The 12,636-nt window shown below is 51.5% G+C and overlaps 1 protein-coding gene across 3 annotated transcripts in view; it reads left to right on the forward strand.

The window, feature by feature from the left end:
- Nucleotides 1–12,636, forward strand: part of PITX1 (paired like homeodomain 1) — a 35,623-nt gene that overhangs the window by 3,608 nt on the left and 19,379 nt on the right. The window lies entirely within an intron of this gene.

The following is a 12,636-nucleotide window of genomic DNA, read 5'->3' on the forward strand; positions in this document are numbered from 1 at the left end:
TGATCTTCCACAGAGGTTAATTATTGGTCTGATTTTGTAGTTCGAAACAGGAAATATCCTGGCTTTAGCCAGCTTCAGAGTTGGTCTGAGCACATTAAAGGCCCTGTGCATGATTTGAATACTTCAGCCTTTCAGGAAATGTCCTGTTTAGGGGAAATGTGGTCCCCCTCTCTCCATCAAAATACTGCCAGCAATTAGGAGGCTACTCCAATGAAGGGGGGGGGAGAGAGAGAAAGACACGGAGGGGGGTAGTTAAAACTCAAATGGAAACATAATCTCCAATGGCTCTGGTTGCAGCTTCTTTTCGGCTTTGGGAAGTTTCTAGCGTATGGGAGATGCAGTTCCTGGGTCCTTTAATTACCTTGGATCAGAAGCATCTTTTTAATTCCGCAAAAAGGGGCACCCAGTTCTGATGAAGAGATACCCTGAGTAACTTGAGGAAGCTGGTTAACAAACTTCTCCATCAATTAGTCTGAAAAGCTTGTTCTCAGGAGGGGCGGAGGAAGGGACTCTCCCGCCGGCGCTTCTTCCTCCCCTGGCTAGGGCGCTCACCTCCCCAGAAAGCTCCCCAGAGGAATAGGACTGCGACCCTATTGCTCAGGTATTCTGGGGTATTCCTGTTAAAATCTCTGCGACTACACCGAAGTACATGGCCTGCCTGCCCTACGCATTGCCAGTGGGAGTCCACTGGGTTCGGTGGGTTTGGCTTGGAATGAACGCCTATAAACCATCTGAGAGGGCTGCCCCCGCCCCCTCAAGGTCAGAGTGCTCACGGTTTTCATCCGGTGCCCGGTCACTAAAACACAACCTGCAGCAGCCAAGCGATATCTGGCTGTAGCTCAGTAGGGCTGAAAACATTCATAGGTCCGTTCCTGTCGGTTGCTTCTGCCCCATTCATTCTCGAATAAGGGTTTAAGATCGCGGCCATAAGGATCTCCCGAGCATCTGGCGCACCCCACTTTCGCAGGTGGAGAAAGGGCTTCCCTCTCCCTTTGTGGTTGACGAGTGCCTCCTTTTCCCTCCCAAGTCTACCTAGCGCTGTTGCGTAAAAGTTCCATAAGCGGGTGCGGGTGCGGGTGCGGGTGCGGGTGGGGGTGGGGGTGGGAGTTCTCTTGTCCTTCGGATCCCGAAGAGGTCTGGGTTGACATGAGAGTTCCATCCGACTGAATGGGATGCTCATTCTTGCTGCGGCCTTCGCTCCCCGGTGGGCAGTCTGCTTTGCAGCGCTCTCGTGCCCTTTCCTCGAGCAAGTGCGGGGAATCGGGATGGGGGAGAGAGAGAGAGAGCCCTAAATAGAGGAGGTTGGGCCGCAGGAGGCCTGCAAGCCTGGGTCAGTCACTGTACTTGGGCGGCCTTGGAGCCCTGCAGTTAAACAGGCCTGCCTGGAACCGACTGTTGTCCTGATGCCAAGCGGGAAACTCCGAATACTTTTTGGAAGAGGAGTAGGCGAGACATCTTTCTTCCCATTTTTAAAATTGGGAGGGGGGGGAAGAGAAATAATCACTGGTCCGGCAGCCAGTTGTTGCTCTTCTGGGGGGGGGGGAGCCTTTGAGGTGTCATTTGTATCTGTCAGAAAAAATTAAGCTCTCTGTTTTTTAGTACAAGTTTTTTGTCAACTTTCCCAACTTTCCCAAGGCCGCTGCTTTATTATTAAAGTCCCATCATCTGTCTGGACAGTAATATATTAAGGACTTTGCATCCACGGGGATCTCTTCATGCCTCATCTTATTACAGTCACTCTCTGCAATGTTTTTAATTTATTTTCCCATCCCTGCACATGAGGAAATGGAATGGTGCTTTCTTGGGCTTTATGTTTGCTTGTTCCTCCATTTGCCATGTCTGAATGACTCCCGGCCTGGCTTTGATAGATAGAGATGCTGGATGGGATTGTTTAGCGTAGTTCTTTCTGGGAGAGAGAAAGAGAAGGTAGGTGGTCTGTGCCCATTTACTTAGCTAATCTGCATTTTTCTAGGCTGAATTTATCCACTTGTGGGGCTTAGAGCTGGAATGTGACTTGAAAAACTCGATTGCCCAAAGGCAGTTTCGCAGACCAAGCAAGTTCTTTTGTGTGCTTTTCCTTCCGTCTCTCTTACGAAAAAGGGAGGAAGACGCCATGATGGGGATTTTGTCTGAAGGGGGGGGGCATGCCAGGCCAGCGCCTAGGCATAGCCAGGGGGAGGCGGTTCTCAGCCCCATTTTTATGGACTGTAATAACAGCTATGGGGAAGTTATTGAACTCCATATACCTGCCAGGAGTTTGATAATTCGGTTATAAATGTCGGGATGGGTTAATTTTAGAAGATTGGGAGGGGGTTCCCCCTTGGCATGTTTAGCTCTGGTTGAAGGGCTTTGTGCACAATCCAGAGGAAAAAATTTCCTTCACCTTGGAAAGGAGAGAGGCCGAGGACACGTGATTTAGGAGGAACGCCTGTAATTTTCCACCTGGATCTGCTGAGGTCTGGATTATGCCCCCAGGTCGCCATTTGGTCGCCCTTAAACTGGCAGTGGAGACGGCGATGATCGTCTGGGTGTGAAATTGACCAGGAGGCCTTCCGTGGCGCTAAAGCCAGACAGAAACTGACCCGCAATGGAAAACTGACTAGCGACCTTTTAAATGTAACAAAAAGAGGCTGGGAGTGTATAGAACACTCCGTTTCCCTCGGGCTAGAGGGATTCGCTAATAAAGTCAATGTCTGTAGCCCCCTTGGAAGGGGCCTCTTCCTTTTCGCTAGGCTCGCTCTTGCCCTTCGCTTTGCCTTGGCATCTCTATTGCCGTTTTGGAGATGGGGGTATTTTTTCTTTCTAACAAATGGCTAGGGGAGCTGTTTTATTGTCTCACGTAAAATAAAATGCTCTATAAAATCTGCCTGGCCCTGGATTGCTGCCATGGCGGCGGACGCTAGAGGCACCTTGAGCCCAACTGCCTCCGCCCCTTCCCTGCCGGCATCCCTCTGACAAAGAGCCACTCGGCAAGGCCGAAAGGAATGGGCTCGCTTCCCCCAGGGTCAATCCAGGATTAGGCCTCTCCCTTCTGTGTCGGTACCCAGGCTAGGCAACTCAGGATCAGGCTGCTCCAGAAGCGGAGAAGAAACCCTCCACTGAGAGCCTCTGGAGCCCGGCTGGGGAAAAAGAAATCGGAGTGAGCTCTGCTAGGGGAACTGCGGGAGAGAAGGTCGAAGGAGCCATCCCTCCTGAAAATGTAGTGGCAGGCAGACTAGGGCTGCATTCCTCTGGCCAGCCTCTTCCTGAGGCCCCTCTCTAGTCAATGCCACTCCGCATGCCTTGGGTTATGCACTTTCCCAGCACTTCAGAAGTCCATTTTCTTACCCCACATGTAGCCTCATGCGAAAGGCTCTCCCTTTCCAGCTGGGGGCCTTTAGCATGGCGAGGCCGTTGCCCTTGGCTCGAGAAGCCCTGGCAGCCCCGCGCCTCACAGCCTCAGTGTCGCTTAAGGCACAGAAGGGAAGTTCAAGGACCAGCAGTGTCTCTCTGGCGGACTGGGCCCGGTCGTGTCCCATGCACATCCAAGACAGACGAGAGAGCACTTCTGTGTAGGCGTGCTCAGAGTTTCTCCAGGAGATTTTAAACGTGGCTGTGTGGTAGTAGTAGCAAGCAACCCTAGAGCACTCTTGCTTAAACTTAGGGGCCTTATTTCCAAGCTGTTGGTTAAAAAAAAAAAAAAACAAGTCCAACTGCGCACCTCGCTTTATGTCCACCTAGTGCTTGTGATGCACAAACAAATGTGTGTGAATTCCCTTTATGTTTTTGACATGTGATGTACATTTATTTTGTCCGTGGATTCGCCTAAATATTTCTGTGCACAATGGCGTCGGTGCAATCCATGGGAGCATTGCCTTTCCCTTCAGAGGAATAGGGCTGAGTTGTGTGTTGCGCATTTGTGTGCATGCCCGAATGACCTAAACAAGGTCACGCCCTTCTAAAGCCATTGAGGTCAGCGGATTTAGAAGGGTGTAACTCTGTTTAGGATGGGATTAGTAGGGTCGCTGTGTGTGCATCCTTTGTACCTACTATATGTATAACTAACAGCCATAGCAGCAGACTCTGTGTTATATGATTTAACAGGATTTTAAAATTTGAAGTTTTAAAATTTAAATCGTTTTCCGTCTTATGTGAAACTATTACAAACTAGGTAGTTCAGATTTAGGATTCAACCTAGTTTGGCGTGAATCGGTTTCAGTTCAGCTATTGGTGGCCCTTTAGAGGGCAGAAATGCAGGAGATGCACATTTTGTAAAATAAACACCGTGATTTCACTGGGGAACTACTTTTATGCCCTTTGTGTGAAACGCGGGTCAGAGAGAGCAAAAGAGAAATATACAGAAACCAAAACGATTCAAAATAATATAAGCCAAATTAAATATGCAATATGTTTTTTTAGAGACACAGCCCATTTAAAGACTAAAGGTACACATAAGGGGAAAAACAATAACACAGTCGATTGAATTATTGAAGAAATTGGGGGGGGGTTAAACCATTAAGCTAGAGCATTGCTCGCATCTTAACCCCTTAGGTCCCCAGAGATTTAGGCAGGTGCCTAATTCTCCGATTAAAAACAATGGATCTTAAAAGCGGATCGTGCCCCCAGATTTCAGGCTCTGCCCGCAATCCCCATTCTGGGCTCAGTGAGCGATGGGCTTTGAGACAAGAAAGATGGCTCTCTGAAACAAGGGCTGCTCGCCTCAGACAACAAGGAAGCACAGTCCAATGTCCGTCCCAGCGCATTCAGCCCAACTGACTCCTCAAGTAAGCTACGTAGAGGGCTGTAGGTCGTAGGAAAGAAAAACAAAATTCCAGTGGCACCATAAAGGCCAAGGTTTATTTCAATATGAGCCTTGCTGAGTCACAGCTGGCTCTTCAGGCTGATACTAGAGGGCTGTAGCCTTCGAAGGCCTGCCGTCCCTCAACTTTTCCCTCTTAATATTTACACTGCAGGCTTCTCGGGGCAGGGGCTCGTCGGTGTGCTTGGAACTCTTTTCGGGGGCCACACGACTCACTGGCGCTGTCTAAGAATGCCGCGTCCCCAAGCCCGCCGTGTTCCTGCAGGCGAGCGGCCTCTCTCGGGCCCTGCAGCGGCCTCCTAATGGCGGAGCCGTCTCCCGAGGCGGCGCCCCGGAGGGAAGCCTCTTTTGCCCCGGTGGAAGGCAAAGGCCTGCTCCCCTCGGTGCCTAAGTTCAGAGGGGATTTATCTCAGGTGGGGGATAGAAATGACAATGGCTCCTCTGTTGTCTGGCCCAGGAGAATGGGTGCCTCGCGACTCGGCATTGTCTCCTGATAAAACAGTGACACATTTCTCCCGTGGGATTGGGGGGGGGGCGGTTTGGTTTGGGCCAGCCGCACACAATGGGCTACTTCGGGCTTCGGGGCGGTGGGACGGGAAGGGGGGAGCTGCTCCACTGACTGGGCCTTTATGGCATGATAAGGGATCAAGAGTGCTTCTTCCAGACTCTGGGATTTATGGCCCTGCCCCTGCACCCTTTAGTCCGGCCTGGTCTGCAGTGGAAGCAGTGGGAAAGTCGGCCTTCCATTTAGCAACGACCTCCGCCCTGTCCCTCGGCTGGGGCATTCGGCGGGGGGGGGGGGGCTGATGGTATTTTCTGTGTGTTTTTTTAATGCATTGATTTATATACCATTATACCAGGCGCATTTGGAGACGTTTGCCAGCAGACCTTGTGCACGGCTCCTCGGGTGTAAATGCAATTCGATGTATTGTGTTCCCACATAGATGCCCATAAGACTGCGGTTTAAGGAGCAGAAAAGATTAAAGTGATCACCTGGTGCTGCCCCGTCCTATAGAGAACCAAATCCCTCTGAGTTTAATGAGAGGGACTAGTGAGTGCGGCAGTGCGGGCACACCGAGGAGGCGAGCGCGGTTGGTCTTAAAGGTGACCCTGGACTTCTTACTGCTTTCAGGGGGGACATTTCTCACTGCAAGCCAACGGGACTTCAGAAGTTTAACTAGCTGGACTTTTAGTCCTCTCTCTGCCATAAAAGCGCAGCAAGCATAACAAAACGCCCTGTTCCACATGACGGGCACAGAATTGCTTGCAGAGGTGAACGAACCCCCGTCCTCTCATGCCGCCCAGCCAAAATCTACGTCGAATTCGCCTCTTTAACGTACTGTGCTTATTCTTCTGCGCACGTTCGATAGTGCAATTTCAGTGCACAGGAAAATCCAGCCGCAAAAGCACACTGAAAGGGCATTCTCCAACTTGGGCGAATGTGAATTGCTCGATCGATTGCATCGGCGGTAGATTGCTCCCAAGCCTCTTTTGGGCATTGCGGCCGCCTCCAGAAGGTCCCCTCAGCCCTGATCTCCCGAAGGCCAGGTGTCCAACCGGGTCTTTTGCGCTCCTGAAGTCACCGTTGGTTGGGGGGACACCAGCTCAAAGCCATCAGATAGATTGAACATCAAAGAAATTGGAGGGGGGGCTGCTGTATGTTAACGTCGGAGGCGCTTCGGCATCGGAAAGGAAATGGTGTCACTTGCTGCTTAACGAGTCTCGATAATTTATCGGCCCAACGTGAGTCTGGTTAGTGCTAATAAAGCTGCCCAAAATCCGGAGGGTGGGGCAAGGAGTGGGTTGAGTGGAGGGGAGCAATGATCCAGCCTGGTGCTGTCCGATGGGAGCCCAGGTGGCTTTTCAAGGAGATTTCAGCTTATGGTCCGAAGCAGGTTTCCTTGATCCAGTGGAACAAATACGACGGCCTCGAGAGATGTTTTACAATGATGAAGCCATTCCCCTCCAGAGCTGAAGGCCCTTGGAAGCCCTTGAGAAATACTCTGAGGATGTGGGGGGGGGGGTGTTTCCTGTGAGGATGCCATGGTGTCTGCTCCTTCTTTTCACCGGAGAATGAAGCCCCGTTTAATTTCGTGGGGCTCGTCTTTGGGGGGGGGTGTGCACGAAATGGGGACTTGCGAGCGAACTGTAGGAGCGTGTGGTTTTCTCTGCGTAGGCGGGGGACATGGCGGGGTCTGGGACCAATGGCCTAATTTTCCCCACCTCCAACCTTTGGGTCCAATCACTCTTCTGGCCCTCCCTCATGGATTTGGAATGCGTCTTGAGTATCAGAGAGAAAGGCGGACAACCACAGGGCGTTTTGTGACACCCACAAGACAACTGGATCGGGGATTCCTCTCTCAAGGAACAGCTGCAGCCCCTCGGACATCTGTCTGTTCGTCTGGAAGGCTCCCTTTTGTGCATTGGTGTTGAGGATACACGTCGCCCGGCTTAGGGCGAATTGATTCAGGGTACTTGGGGGCCTTCCTGAGCGCAAACCAAGGCCGGCTTTTGACATGCTCAGTCAGTTTCCCGAGAGCGATATCCGCGGGGCAAGGTACTGCAAAGTGGGTGTCAGAATTGCATGGGGAATCCCAGCAGACCTCCATGTTGACTGGGCAGGTATTGCACCTCTGTCCTCAAGACTGATCTAATCCTACCACGAGGGTGGTGTGAATCGACTTCCTAGAGTAGGTCATCCAGGTGGGCTGCCAGAGCGCTGAATGCCCGGTCCCTTCTACGATGACTGGAGACCAGTCTGAAGGAGTCCGGATGCAACAGTATGGCAGGCCCAACGATGCCGTGGTGTGGTTGCTGGTTCCCTGGAGCATGGGTTTTAAACATGTTTAGAGGGATGCTCAAAGTCTTCATCCTTAGAGGTGGGAGCAAAGAAGCCCTTGGCTGAAGCATCTTCTCCCTAGCCAAAACAGTCCATAGCTTCCTTTTCTCCAGGGCTCACTCCTTGAGGCCAGGGCACCTTGAAGACCCACCAAGCGGTATTCAAAGTGGCAGCTTTCGTACACATGCAGCACACATCCACACATGAAAGTTTACACCTTGAATAAAACTTGATTGGTCTTCAAAGTGCCACCAGACTCAACTTTAGTGCTGCTGCTTCAAACCAACATAGTGACCCAGCAGAATGCAGCTGCTAGGGTCCTCACAGCAACATCTCAGAAGGCCACTTCCAGCCTGTGCTCAGAAAGCTGCAGTGGTTGCCAGTTGCTGGCCGGATCAGGTTCAAGTTTTCAGGTGTTAACCTTTAAGGCCACCCACAGACTGGGCCCCACTTATCTGCAGGACCACCTACCTCCTTATGCCCCTTGCAAGGGCAAGATCTGAGCCCCTCCCTGAGTTAGCCAGAACATCACACTGCCCTTAGCAGCTCTCCTCAGATAGTTATTCTAAGTCTGTTGAGTGAAGGGGGGAGGGAGTTTTGGACACTCTCTGGGTGTGTTTTTAATGGGTTTGTGCTTGTTTTATCAGGTTTATCAGGTCTTACTGTGAGATGATTGTTACCCACCATGAGCCACTATGTGTGAGTGGCAGGCTATAAACTGAATCATAAATATAAATAAATCAATAGCCCAGCTCCAGTATCTTCCAAACAGGCCAGGTTCCCTGCCCGGCCCTTCCCTCCACAAGGATGCCCAGACCAGTCAGGAGGGACTCTATTATTAATATTAATAAAAACAATTTTAATGCAGCTGTTCCCTGTTGTCTCGGGATGGCTTACAAATTAAAACCATAACATACATTTTTAGTGCTCATCATCTATTAAATATAGCCGCTGGCTACAGACTTCATCCTGTCCCAGGGCCAAAGAGGGAGTCTTTGGACCATTTCAGTGACGTTCAGTTTGGATGGATTCTTAGAGTCAGTCATGTTGATAGATCCTGAAGTCATGTTGATAGATCCTTTGGCAGGGCCCCACCAGATGGGGCCACAGCTGAAAAGGCCCTGGCCCTGTTTGGGAGGGCTCATTTCCCTCTTTCCTCCGAAGGTCTGACCTATCTCTAACCGCTTTAAAATGGTCCACTGGGTTGGGGTCAGCTGCTCCCTTCCCCCTCCCCCCACCTCGACTCTTTGGCTGCTATTCAAACAGCCCGCGGCCCAACCGAGCAGCCCCCTCACTCCACCAACCCCGTTCCTTTCTAGGACCCTCCCTGGGGACGGTGAGCCCCGTGCAGCCCCCCCCCCCATGCACACGCACACGCACACATTCTGCCCCCCTCGCCCTCGCCCGGCTTCCCGCCCCTGAGCGCTGTCTTCCTGCCGCAGAAGAGGCGACAGGTCGGGCCAGGCAGGGGGACCAATTCCAGCCTGTGGCTTGAGCCGCCTTTAATGACTGCACGCCCCCGATAGTGACACGCTGCTCTGTGAGGAGGGCTGTGTGTGTGTCAATCTCCCATTGATTAGGTCCCCCCCGCTTCCTGATCCTAACTGGGCACTTCTGGGGCAGTGACCCTCGTGGCAAGCCGTCGGGAAGGGGGTGGCTTTGTCAGGTGCTTTGGAGGGCGGCGAAGGGGAATCTGGTCGCACAGGCCGAGCGGGGGTGCCCCAGGGACTGATCGGTGGCCCGTCTTTTGTCGCAGAGCAGACTCCCAACGCCCGTTTCCACCCCTAATGAAGACGTGGGCCTGAATGGCTGCGGCTTAAATTGATGTTTATGCATCATGTCTGAAAGCCCCTATTATCCGAACTCGCTGCAAATTGTCCGTGGAGCCGGTGGAATCCTGTTTATCCGCAATCCTGTTTATCCCTTTTTCTCTCCAACGGTTGAGCTAGTCCCGCTAGGACGTGAAATACGTCGCCGGGCGTTACAAAGTCAGCCTCCCCGCTCACTTCCATTCTGACAGAATTGATACATGTGGGGATTTGGGAGAGAGAGAAGATGCGCCGTGTTAAACGAGCGCTGTAATCCGACACAAACTGGCCCGGAAGCAAGTTGGACGATTACTTCCTCCTAAATGTTTAAAACCGTCAAAGGATGCATGGTTACCTGGGAGTAAATCCCACTCAATACCGTAGAGCTTACTTCTGAGTAAAGGCCGTGCTTATCCGGAAAGCAAATTCCATTGGTGGACTTGCTTGCAAGGGTGCACATTCTCGATAATATAAATCCAGCTATATGTAATTGTACGTGCCCAGGGCAGCTTGGGGTTATTCGTGTGACATAGATGGAGGGTGCTGGATCAAGATAAAGCTATACATTTCAAACCCTCGTTGTCGTCCCCGTCCCCCCCCCCCCGCGCTTCCCCGCCGCCTCCTCTGGCTGGCGTAGATCTTGGTCAGGGCGACAATTGCAGGCTGCCTCTGCGGCGAGCATCCTGCAGAAGCTGCGAACCAACTGGCAGCGGCCGTGCGGCTGTTTAGTTTGGAAAAAGCCTCCAAGCCGCAAACCCGTCGCCTCCGCAGGGAGAGTTCCCTGAAAAGCCACTCGCTGCGCGCTCGGCTCGCTCGCTGCCTCTTTCCCTGCCGTGGAAAAGGGCCCGGCGGCTTTTGACAGCTCGGAGAGGAGCGGGAGGGCGCCCCGCTGCTGGCACCAGGCGGCGGCTGTCTCCGGCGGCCCCTCAGCAGCCCCTGGAAAAGATGACTATATAGTGACATGGATCGTTTGAATCGGCGGCGCCCGGACAGGAGGGAGATCTCGAGCGAGGCGGCGGGGCTCGGGACCCTCCGAGGGTGGTGTGCGGCGCAAGCCACCAGTCAAAGCTCTCGGCCAAGGGCGAAGATTCCCTCCGCTTCCCTAGAGCCTCCTCTTCTCCCACCCAACCCTTCCCATCGCCGGAGACCTTCCACTGGGGAATCCACCGCCCTCTTCCCAAGGGCTGCAGCCTGATACTACCAAGAGGCGACACTAATAGGCCACTTTGCTCTTTGGCTTGAGGTTTGGGGATTTATGGAGGGTTGGGCTTTTCAAAGCCCTCTTTAGCCCCGCAGACCGGGACTTGTCAACGGCACTTTTAGCTTCGACTTGTTTTCCGTGAAGAAGAAAGGAGACGAAGGACGTGGATACCCAGAGGATTCCTTAGCAAATCTGAAAGGTCTCCGAGTGGGTCTGGTGTAGACCCTAATGCTTTTGTGTCTTTGTGAACACATTTTGTGTCTTTGTGAACAAATTGCATAAACGGATGTGGCTTGGCTTCCAGGTGAAAGTCGTGGGAGCTGCTTTACACCGAATCAGACCAGCCCACCATCATTCTGCACACGCTGGATAATGCACTGTCAGATTTTCCTGTTTCGCACAGGAAATCCCAGCTGCAAAAATGCATTGAAAGTGAATTATCCAAGGTTTTTTGAAGGTCTGGCCACCTCAAGCAGTACCTGATCCTTGACTCTGGAGGTGCCAGAGGCTGAACCTGGGATTTCTGCAAATGGTCTCCTACTGAGCTATGGCCTCGGCAGTTGTCTTCGGGATGACTGAGAGTGTCAAGGAAGCATTTCATCATAGCCTAATCTATAAGGGTACCAAACAGGTGAAGCATAAGGTATCACTAAATAAAGCAAGATTAGACCCACTGAAAATTGCTCTCTTAATTGCATATCAAACCTGTTTTTAATACATGTTGCAAAATAGGTATTCATAGAAGAGAGGCATGGACATTTTACAAAACTACACTTCCCATGGTACCTTAGGGGAAGGGAGATATTTTAAATGGATTAAACTGATGATACTTTGCAGGATGCCTCTGATGCCTTAACTTGGCTTCCGTGACAGTTTTAAACAATCGGCTCTTTTGCCTCTGGAAGCTCTAAGTAGAGGGTTCATATTTTTTAAAAAAACATTGTCTGGTTCTATAAGAAAGGGTCACTTTTTGTAGTGATCCTGCATAGTGATTTAGAAGGCCTCTGAGAAAGCCTCTGAAATGGTGGTGTACAATATTCTCCCTGTTTCTTTCAAATGCATTTTGGGACTAAGGCAGAGTCTGCACTTACTATCTTTATTCCATTGTCAATCCTGTTGATTTCAGATCGCTTTGAATTCGATTCTTCCTCTCCCCCCCCCCCCCATTGAAACAGGAAAGTCTTCTGCAGGTCGTTAGGGTAGTTCAGAAGGGGGGAGGAAGCCAAGCCTCTTTCTTTCTTTTCTTGAAGGGGGGGGGGGAGAAGGAGCCAAGCAGGGAGCCTCTTTCTTTTCTTGGAGGGGAGGGGGAGAAGATCGAAAAAGGCAGAGGAGGGAGGAAAAATCCAGGACCAACATAAATTGAGAGAAATTAGGGGCTTCTCCTTTAAGGCAAGCGTGTCACATGACCAGGTGTAGCCTATCAGAGGTTCTCTAAAGGTAAAGGTAAAGGTATCCCCTGTACAAGCACCGGGTCATGTCTGACCCTTGGGGTGACGCCCTCCAGCGTTTTCATGGCAGACTCAATACGGGGTGATTTGCCAGTGCCTTCCCCAGTCATTACCGTTTACCCCCCAGCAAGCCGGGTACTCATTTTACTGACCTCGGAAGGATGGAAGGCTGAGTCAACCTTGAGCCGGCTGCTGGGATCGAACTCCCGGCCTCATAGGCAAAGCTTTCAGACAGCTGCCTTACCACTCTGCACCACAAGAGGCTCCAGAGGTTCTCTACCACGGAGCTTTCTTTCCCAAATGAATATTCAGAATTAAAAGCAGTCTGAGATATAACACAATAAAGGTAGGGTCACACCGGATCAATCCTTCTTGCTGCAGAAGGAAATTTTAAATCGGCCAAAATCCAAGCAGAAATCGCATTATGTGTAGAGAGCAGGGACTGAATCGATCTGGGGTTGGAATAAAAGCTCCGTGCAGTTTACACCTAGATCACCAGACTAAAATTTGAAGAGTCTTTGAAACTTTGGTAAAGGAGAAGG

This window comes from Paroedura picta, chromosome 3, assembly GCF_049243985.1.
Source record: "Paroedura picta isolate Pp20150507F chromosome 3, Ppicta_v3.0, whole genome shotgun sequence".
NCBI classification, from domain to species: Eukaryota; Metazoa; Chordata; class Lepidosauria; order Squamata; family Gekkonidae; genus Paroedura; species Paroedura picta.